This window comes from Scylla paramamosain, chromosome 23 (genome assembly GCF_035594125.1).
Source record: "Scylla paramamosain isolate STU-SP2022 chromosome 23, ASM3559412v1, whole genome shotgun sequence".
In the NCBI taxonomy this organism is placed as follows: Eukaryota; Metazoa; Arthropoda; class Malacostraca; order Decapoda; family Portunidae; genus Scylla; species Scylla paramamosain.
This window is the reverse complement of record NC_087173.1, coordinates 9,416,893-9,425,485: the sequence shown is the minus strand read 5'-3', so window position 1 is coordinate 9,425,485 and position 8,593 is coordinate 9,416,893. Positions and strand designations below refer to the sequence as shown.

At 38.9% G+C, this 8,593-nt stretch overlaps 1 protein-coding gene and 1 long non-coding RNA gene across 23 annotated transcripts in view; one reads left to right on the top strand and one right to left on the bottom strand.

Moving 5' to 3' along the window:
- The window catches only part of LOC135112120 (uncharacterized), a 91,504-nt gene that overhangs the window by 67,042 nt on the left and 15,869 nt on the right, over positions 1–8,593 (top strand). For 3 of the 22 annotated variants that reach the window (XR_010274078.1, XR_010274076.1, XR_010274086.1), the window contains one exon: positions 2,407–2,490. The exons of 10 other annotated variants lie outside the window; for them this stretch is intronic. The gene's annotated coding sequence lies outside the window, so the exon portion shown is untranslated. Of the gene's footprint in view, positions 1–2,279; positions 2,491–2,815; positions 2,910–4,080; positions 4,206–8,593 lie in introns of those variants that run through there. 9 more of the 22 variants (XR_010274079.1, XR_010274087.1, XR_010274077.1 and 6 more) reach the window with 6 other exon arrangements.
- LOC135112124 (uncharacterized) lies at positions 2,325–8,569 on the bottom strand. Its single transcript, XR_010274089.1, has 3 exons — positions 7,046–8,569; positions 5,534–5,643; positions 2,325–3,786 (listed from the first exon to the last, which is right to left on the bottom strand). It is a non-coding gene; the product is annotated as an uncharacterized LOC135112124 (long non-coding RNA).

Here is an 8,593-nt window from a genome sequence, read left to right as displayed (position 1 = left end):
GCAGGGGGATCTTATTATCATGAGGGAGAGAGTAATGGCATTCCCAGACCTCCTCCTCCACCTCCTCCTCCTCCTCCTCCTCCTCCCCCACCATCACTAACTCATCATCCTCGTCGTCCTCCGCCACAACTGCCACCATCACTTTTTCTCCACCACCACCACCACCACCACCACCTCCTTCTCGTCCTTCTAGTTCTCCTCCTACTCCTCCTCCTCCTCTTCCTCTTCCTCTATCAATTCATTATCTTTCGCGTTAATTAATCAGTCAGTCAGTCAGTCAGTCAGTCAGTCAGTCAGTCAGTCAGTCAGTCAGTTAGTCAATCAGTCAGTCAGTCAGTCAGCCAATCAATTAATCTATCACTCCATTCATTCAATCATCCAATCTCCTCCTCCTGTGCCAATCTCTCACACTCCTCCTCCTCCTCCTCCTCCTCCTCCACCACCACCAACCTCTCACCGCCCTCGTCTTTCAACTAATCTATAATAACCTTCTCTTCATCCTCATAGAAACTAGTCACCCTGATCACCTACAAGGCCTTACTGGCGACTCCTGAAGGGGATGTACATTCCTTAGGCGACTCCCTCCTCCTTTGAGTGCGTGCGTGTGTTCTTCGGGGCCTTCGTCAGGTTTTTTTTTGTGACAGATAACGGAGTGTTGATAAAAATGTGAATGTGAGTCAAGTGGGGTTAAATGAAAGGAATTTTTTTGTTTGTTGTAGCAAGTTTGTTTTTTATGTTGTTTTGTTATTTATTTGTTTGTTTGTTTTCACCTATTTATCTTTTCATTTATTTATCATTATTGTATAGCAGCAAAGATTTTATTTATTTATCTTTTTATTTATTTTGTGATGGGAAAATGTAAGTATAAGAAAAGAAATGAAGGGTATTTTTGTTTATTTAGCACCAACTGTTTTGTTTTAATAGAGAAAATAACAAAGTAAAAAAGATAAATAGGTATATTGTATTAATCTATTTAGCACTATTTTATTTTGAGAGAAAACGGAAGAAAATGTGGTTTTATTTTGATAAAGAAAATAGAAAGATTATAAAAAAAAAAAAAAATAAGGCATTGTAGGAGCATTTCTTAGCACTAACTATTTTATTTTGACAGAAAACCGGAGCGAGAGCAAAAGAAAACAAAATAATAAACAAATAAAAACCGTGACATGTAGTTTAAGTGGACGGGAATGAGAGGAATGTGTAGATTATTATTATTATCATTTTCTTCTTTTTTTAGCTCCGAGTTTTTTTTTTTTTTTTTCTTTTGTGGAGGAGAAAACTGAGGGAAAGTTGAAAAAACACACAAAAAAAAAAAAAAAAAAAACGGAGCATGTAATTTAAGTGGGCGTGAAAGAAAGGAATGTGTAGATGTTTGTTTAGGTTGGAATTTTATGAGGTGCGTGAAGGCATGATGGAGGTGTAAACAGTGTGATAAATGCCCACTAGAGAGAGAGAGAGAGAGAGAGAGAGAGAGAGAGAGAGAGAGAGAGAGAGAGAGAGAGAGAGAGAGAGAGAGAGAGAGAGAGAGAGAGAGAGAGAGATTTGTGTATTCATTTATTTATTTACCTATAGTTTTTTTTAATTCTTTCTCCTTTTATTTTCCCCTCCTGCACTATTCAGGAGGGAAACATCTCCCAGGAAAAACTGAATAATTTCCTGTTTTTCTTGTTCATTTGTTTGCCAGGCTTGTAGTTGTGTTTGCTTTGCGCCTCTCTTTTGTTTTTTTGTTTGTATTTTTGTTTTGGTGGTTTTGTTTTTGTTTGATGTTTTGTTTAGTTTACTTTTTTTTATTGGTTCTTGTTTGGATTTCATGTTTTAATTATTTTTTTTGTTTCCCGTTTTTTTAATATTTTTTTTGCTAGTTTTTATTTTTTTTTCGTTGGTTTTGATTTTTATTTGTTGGTTTTTGTTTTTGCTGGCTGGTTTAGCGTTTTTATATTTCCGTTTCTTTTCTTTTCCTTTTTTTTTGTGTGTTCACTGTTTGTGTTTGCTTTTCTTCACTTTTTCATCTTTCAATATTTTTTTTTTTCGTTTCCTGTATTTACAATTACCCTTCCACCATTTTCTCTTACAAAATTCCTAAGTTTCTTCTATTTCCTGTATCCTCCTTCAAATTTTCCTAGTTTCCTTACGTCAACACTGATATATTCGAAGGTCTCGGAACCGTACCGATAATTTCCATCTATTATTCCCTCTTCTTATTATTCTTTTATTTTGTTTCTCTCCTTTGTCGCATTTCCCATAATTGCACCTTTATTTATACTCTCCATCTTCCTCAGCCATTGTGCGTGTCGAGGGATCACAAGCAACACTGATGTATGACTAAGTTATTTTCTTTGCCTGTCTGAGAAGAATATTATACCTCAACTCCCTTCCTCTTTTCATTTCGTCACGTCCTTGACTCAGTGAGGAAATAACCGCACAGGTGTGGACTGACGCAAACTGACACTTGTGCTGAGCCTGGCTTACGTGGGTTCAGGTGTGTTTCAGGTGTGTTTGGGTTTGCTTTAACGTTTCGTGAGGTATACAAGACTCGTTTTCCTTTCCCTTATTTATTAATTTATCTGCTTATTCATTTACTTGTTTATTTTCCATTTCAAAGCACTGCAGTAAATGACTTGATAGAGTGTAACGTTTTCTTTTCTTCCAGTGTTTATTTCCTTGGTCGATTTCCGGGATAAAACATAAGCAGAGAGAGAGAGAGAGAGAGAGAGAGAGAGAGAGAGAGAGAGAGTATTCAAGGCAGTAACACCAATAAGCACATTACATTTACCTACAGATCCCTATCCATATCAAAATCACCTATTATTCCCAGGGTACGGTGCATAGAAAACGCGAACTAACAGGGTGGACTGCAATAATTCCCCGGGCGTGCGTTGGACTGTCTGACAAATTACGAGAATATTCTGGTATTAATTCTCGGTTCAATTTAATACATGATAAAGTAGTGCTAGGTGTGGGTGTGTGTATGTTTGAATTACCTGTGAGTGTGGAAGAGGAGGAGGAGGAGGAGGAGGAGGAGGAGGAGGAGGAGGAGGAGGAGGAGGAGGAGGAAGGATGGGATATTAGGAAAGGTTTTGTAGGATAGATTTTTAGGAGTGTTTATGGGTGAAGAAGAGTGAGGGAGTGTGATTGAGTGTAAGGGAATTTTTGTAATGGTATAAAAAGGTTATTATTTTATATTATATATTATTAAATTAAGAAATGGTCGTATATTTGTGTCAGATGTGGTCGCTTGAAATTTATCTGACTGCCTGTCTGCCTGTCTAACTAACTGTCTATCTGTCTGTATTTACTTACCTATCTATCCATCTGACTATGTATCAATCTATTTGTTTATCTAAGAGAAGTTATCTAGAGTTGAGAGGCATTTTTTTTTCTCTCTTTAAAGGTTGTCAAGTAACTAACTATGTATCTACCCACCTGTCTATCTACTTATAATACTGAACCTTCTGTCAGTCACCCACCTTGTCTATCTAACAAGAGCAGCAAGGACCGAAACAAAAGTATCATATTATAAAACCTTCCTTTATCTACCCATCTATAAACACCCCAACCCATAACCTCTATCTAAGTAGGTCATCCTCTGTAGGGGCCGGGGTGCTACCTCCTCCTGTATAATTCACAATGTATCTATTCTCAAGGGCGAACACCTGCCGGGGGTCCTGCGGGGGAGTCCTGAGGGCGTAGGACACCTCGAGGGCTGGCTTCATGACTGAGTTTTGAAGGGCGTAGTGATAATCTTCTTCGTTTGGGTAGTAGATAACTTTTCCACGTCCTGGCCGGCTGTGGGCGAAGGAAGCGAGAGTAAATCTAATAGAAAGGAAGACAGGATGAACATACGAACATAAGAGAATATGGGAAGCTGCAAGGAACCATCAGTCTTACACAGGGCAGTCCTTGTATGAAGCTTCCTTACCTATTTCCACCTATCATCCCCATCCATAAAAATGTCTATTCTTCCTTTAAACCTCTAATGACTCGGCACTAACAGTCTGATTACTGAGTCTATTCCATTCATCTATCACTATGAGAACCAATTCCTTCCTATCTCTTGTTTTAAATATCTTTTCTTTTAAGGTTGAGGGAATGCAATAGAAAGAAATGAATGAAGAGTAAGTGAATAGGAAGAAAAAAAAGGAAGAATGAGTGCAATGGGAAGGAAAGAAGGAAGAATGAATGCAGAAAGAAGGAGGGAGAATATGGTAAGGGGGCGTATTTTGTGTAGTAGTGTATTTAGTATAGTTTTTTTTGGGTTTCCTTGGGTTTCCTTGGATATTACTTCTTTATATAAAATGTTCACTGGCATAGGGCAATAAAAATAACGAGAAAAAAGGCTCACCGAAGTGCCAGTCCTAAGAAAGGGTTATAGGAATCGTACAAATTTCAAGGGTAAGTGTCTTGAAACCTCCCTTGTGTTTATTTGGTCTTATGTTGTGGGGTTGGTGTTTGGTTGATAAGAATGTTGGTTTAGGCAGGTGTTTTTTTTTTTTTTTTCTGGTGTGTGGGGGTTTGGGGTAGTTGTGGAGGTGTGTGTGCAGGTGTGGAGTGGATGCAGTGTTGTGGAGGTTTAGAGTGGTTTTGGAGTGTTGCAGAGGTTTAGAGTGGTTGTGGAGGTGTGTGTGTGTGTGAGTGTGTGTGTGCAGGTGTAGAGTTTGGTGCAGGTGTAAATAAAATGTGGAGATGTATGTGCAGATGTGGAATGAATGTGGGAGTATGGAGTGGTTGTGGAGTGATGTGGAGTTGTGTGTGCAGGTGTAGAGTGGATGTGAAGATGTGTGTGCAGGTGTAGAATGGATGTAAGGGTCTTTTGCAGGTGTGGAATGAATGTGGAAGAGGTATAGAGTGGGTCCTTAGGTGTGGGGAGGTGTGGAGGAAGAGTGGAGTAGCTGAGCGTGATGTGGATGATGTAACTGTTTTTCTTGATGTAATTGATTATTCGTTTCTTTGTCCCTAATTACATTTTATTATCTGCTTCCTCTTCCTGTTCCCACCTCCTCATTCTTATCTCCTCTTCTCATTTCCTCTTTCAAAGTCTCTCATTTTTGTATCTTTCTTTCCTCATATTGCGTTCTCTTCCTCCTTCCTTTCCATCTCTTTACTCTCCTTCGTCTTTCCTTCTCGTTTCTATCTCTACACTAATGTTTGTATCATGTTAATTTTTTCTCTTCCTTCTCTTTTCTTTCTTTCTCTGTTTTCTTTTTTCTTGCCTTCCTTTCCATTCCCTAATATATTCTTTCCTTTCTCTCCCTCTATTCTACCTTTTCTTTTTCTTCTCTCCCTTTCAGTCTTTTCCCCTCCCGTTCAAAATTTCTATCATACGCATTCTTTTCCCTTCCCCTTTTCCCTCAATTTACTTTCCATTCTCCTTCTTCTCCTTTCTTGCTACATCCTTCTTTTCCTTCTCCTTCCATATCTTTCCCTCTCTTTTCCTACCTCACCCTGTATCCCCTCTGTTAATTTCTGTTCACTGGAGGGTGGGGAGAGAGCCTTCTGCTTTTACTATACAACTACATCACGTCATCACACTCACCAGTAAGGAGACACAGGGCACGCCACCAGGTAGACTTGGTTACCGAAGAAAGGGAAAGTTACCATCATCCTCAGGTTCTCGTGGATATCCCTGTCGTTGATACCAAGGCACTGTGGATGGAAGAGAGTGTTAATAGAGGCGCAGGTGGAGTATGGGGCTCCTTTCCATAGTTTTGGCTTTAGATTTTACTGATGGATGTCCCTCTTACCTCAAACCCTCCTCATCTATGTGGGCTTGAGAACGGCGCTGAATTTAACTGGCTTGCTATCCCGGAAGAGGAAGAGGAAGACTACGAAGACGGTGAGGTGACTATATATGGGCCGACTTGAAAGAGAAGGACCTTAGTGGAGAGGATGCATTAGACAAGAGAGAGTGGATAAGGGTAATAAGAAGCCGGGACTCCATATGGATAGGGAAAAGCGAGAGAAGTGTAGTGAGGTTGTGAGTGTTGGGGGAGGTAGACGGATGGTGATGGAGAGGATAGAGAGATGGTGAGGATGGAATTAATTACAGTGGATTATTATTGTTATTTTCCTAGTGTCTATTATTTTCTTGTCTTATTTGTTTCTTATTGTAATTTTGGTGGTTTTGGTATTTTTTCAAGGGTAGAGAGATGGTGTCGTTGTAGTGAACTGGTGTAATTAACATTGTTTTTTATTATCTTAATCTTAATTTTTTTCTTCTCATATTTAGTTTCATTTACTGGAATTTTGAGTGTTTTTTTTTTTCAATTTCTACTTTTCTCTATCTCTTTTTCATGTTCTCTTTCTCCTTCAGATACCGAGGTCGGGATTAATTAGTGCAGGTTGTTATTATTGTCTCAGTTTTCATTTTATCCTTATCTCATCTTTTTTTTCTCTCATTTGCTATAATTTTATTGTTTTCTTCGCTATTTATTCTGTCTATTATTTTTTCCAAGTTCTTTTTTCTTCTATGTGTAAATTTTTATTCATCCTTGTGTTCATTTTCTTTTTCTCTTCCTCATCCGTCTTACGTGTTCTCTGTCTCTCCTTTCTTTTCACTCTTTTCCTCTTACTTTGTGGGAATAATTACTCTTCTGTCTCTTTACCTTCTTTTTCTCTTTTCCCTCTTCGACTTTAATTCCTGCTTCCTCTTTCCTTTTTTATTTCTCTCTCTCTCTCTCTCTCTCTCTCTCTCTCTCTCTCTCTCTCTCTCTCTCTCTCTCTCTCTCTCTCTCTCTCTCTCTCTCTCATCCACTTTCATTCATACGTTCTTTTCTCCTTTTCCTATTCTTTTTATTTCCTTTGCTCTCTGTATTTCTTTCATTTTCCTGTGTATATCCTTCCTCCTTCCTCTTACTTTACTATCCCATTCCTTTTTTATCTTCCTTCTTTTATGTAATACCTTCTTTTTCATCCTAGTTCTTTTCCTTATCTATCTCTTTCTATTATATTCCATTCCGCCTTCTCTGTTTTCTCATCCCATTTCTTTTCCTTACTGTTCTCTTGCTTATTTCCTTCCCCCGTATCATCCTCCGCTCTGCACACTCACCGTCGCCACAATCTCGTAAGCGTGGTGCCTCTTGTTCTCGTCCGGCTGGTAAATGTAGATCACGTACGTCTTGTTGGTCTGGGTTAGAAAATAAGAACATAAGAAAATAAGGGAAGCTGCAAGAAGCCATCAGGTCTACACGTAGCAGTTCCTGTATAAAACATGCCTCTCTATTTCCACCTATCATTCATCTGTAATCATCTGTAATTTCGTCTGCTGTCTTAAAACTCCCAGTTGAACCACACATGAACCATATAGAAGAAACATTAGAAAATAAGGGAAGCTGTAAGAAATCATCAGGCCTACACGTGGCCAGTCCCTGTATAAAAACGCGTATGCCCGTTTCCACCTATCATCCTCATCCATGCTCGGGACATACAACTTGATTGCTAACGACATAAGGCAATAAGGGAAGCTGCAAGAAGCCACCAGCTCTACATGTGGCAGTTCCTATATGTTTGGCTGCCTGTTTCACTCTATCATTCTCATCTATAAATCTGTCGATTCTTCTTTTAAAGATCCCCAATATTTCAGCACTATCAAGCTAATTGCGGAGTCTGTTCCATTCATGTCCTACTCTATTTAAGAACCAGTTTCTTCGTATCTCTTCTTTGAATAACTTTATCGAGCCAGAATCTATTATTTCCTGCCCTTTTTTAGTGGAATAACACTCTATTACTTGTTGGGTAGTATTTTATCACCCCTGCCACCTTCTCTTCTTGTCAACTGAATATCCTATAGAGTTACTTACTATTTCTTTGCAAGACTTTTATAATTCTTTTCCTTCCTCTCATTTTGTTACCTTGCCTCTCACCTCTAGTCTTCCCGCCCTTCCACTGATGTCTCGCCTCCTCCCGCTGCCACCTGCTGGACTTACAATCCTTCCTCCCGCCCTCCTACTGGCTCTACACTCCTCCTCCCGCCCCCTGCCGGTCCTACGCCCCCTCTCACTCCCACCCCCCATCTGCTTACCCCCTCCTGTTCTCCTTGCCACTTTGATCCCTGCGAAGTTTCTTTCTTAAGCTTTACATAATGTTATTGGAATTTATGGAGTTTAAGGGGCGTTTGTTGAGGTGTTTGGCTGAATGATGCTGAAATTATTGAACGCCTATGATTAGGAATTGAAAAAAGAAAAAAAAAAGATACTTGAATATACCTTTGATTGTGTTCTCTACTTGGCAAGGTTTAGTGTGTGTGTGTGTGTGTGTGTGTGTGTGTGTGTTGGTTGTCTATTTCTACTGTAAAAACTATCCTCTCTGTTTTTCTTTATGATTTCAGCATGCGTGTTTTCTATCTTTAAATTTGGTGTGTTGTTTGTGTTCTCTGTGCTATGTAGAGGTTTATGTTTTTCATTATAGATGTTTTCGTCTGTTTTCTATATGCTTTCTTTTTTTTGTTTGTTTTCTACTTTAGTGTTTGTTTTCTGTGTCATGCTTCTGTGTTTCCTGTTCTTAAGAAAAAAGAAATGGTGGTTTTTCTATTCAATATTACTATCAGCGTTTTTTATTCAAACCTCCAAATCATTATTTTACTTTATTTTGTCTACTT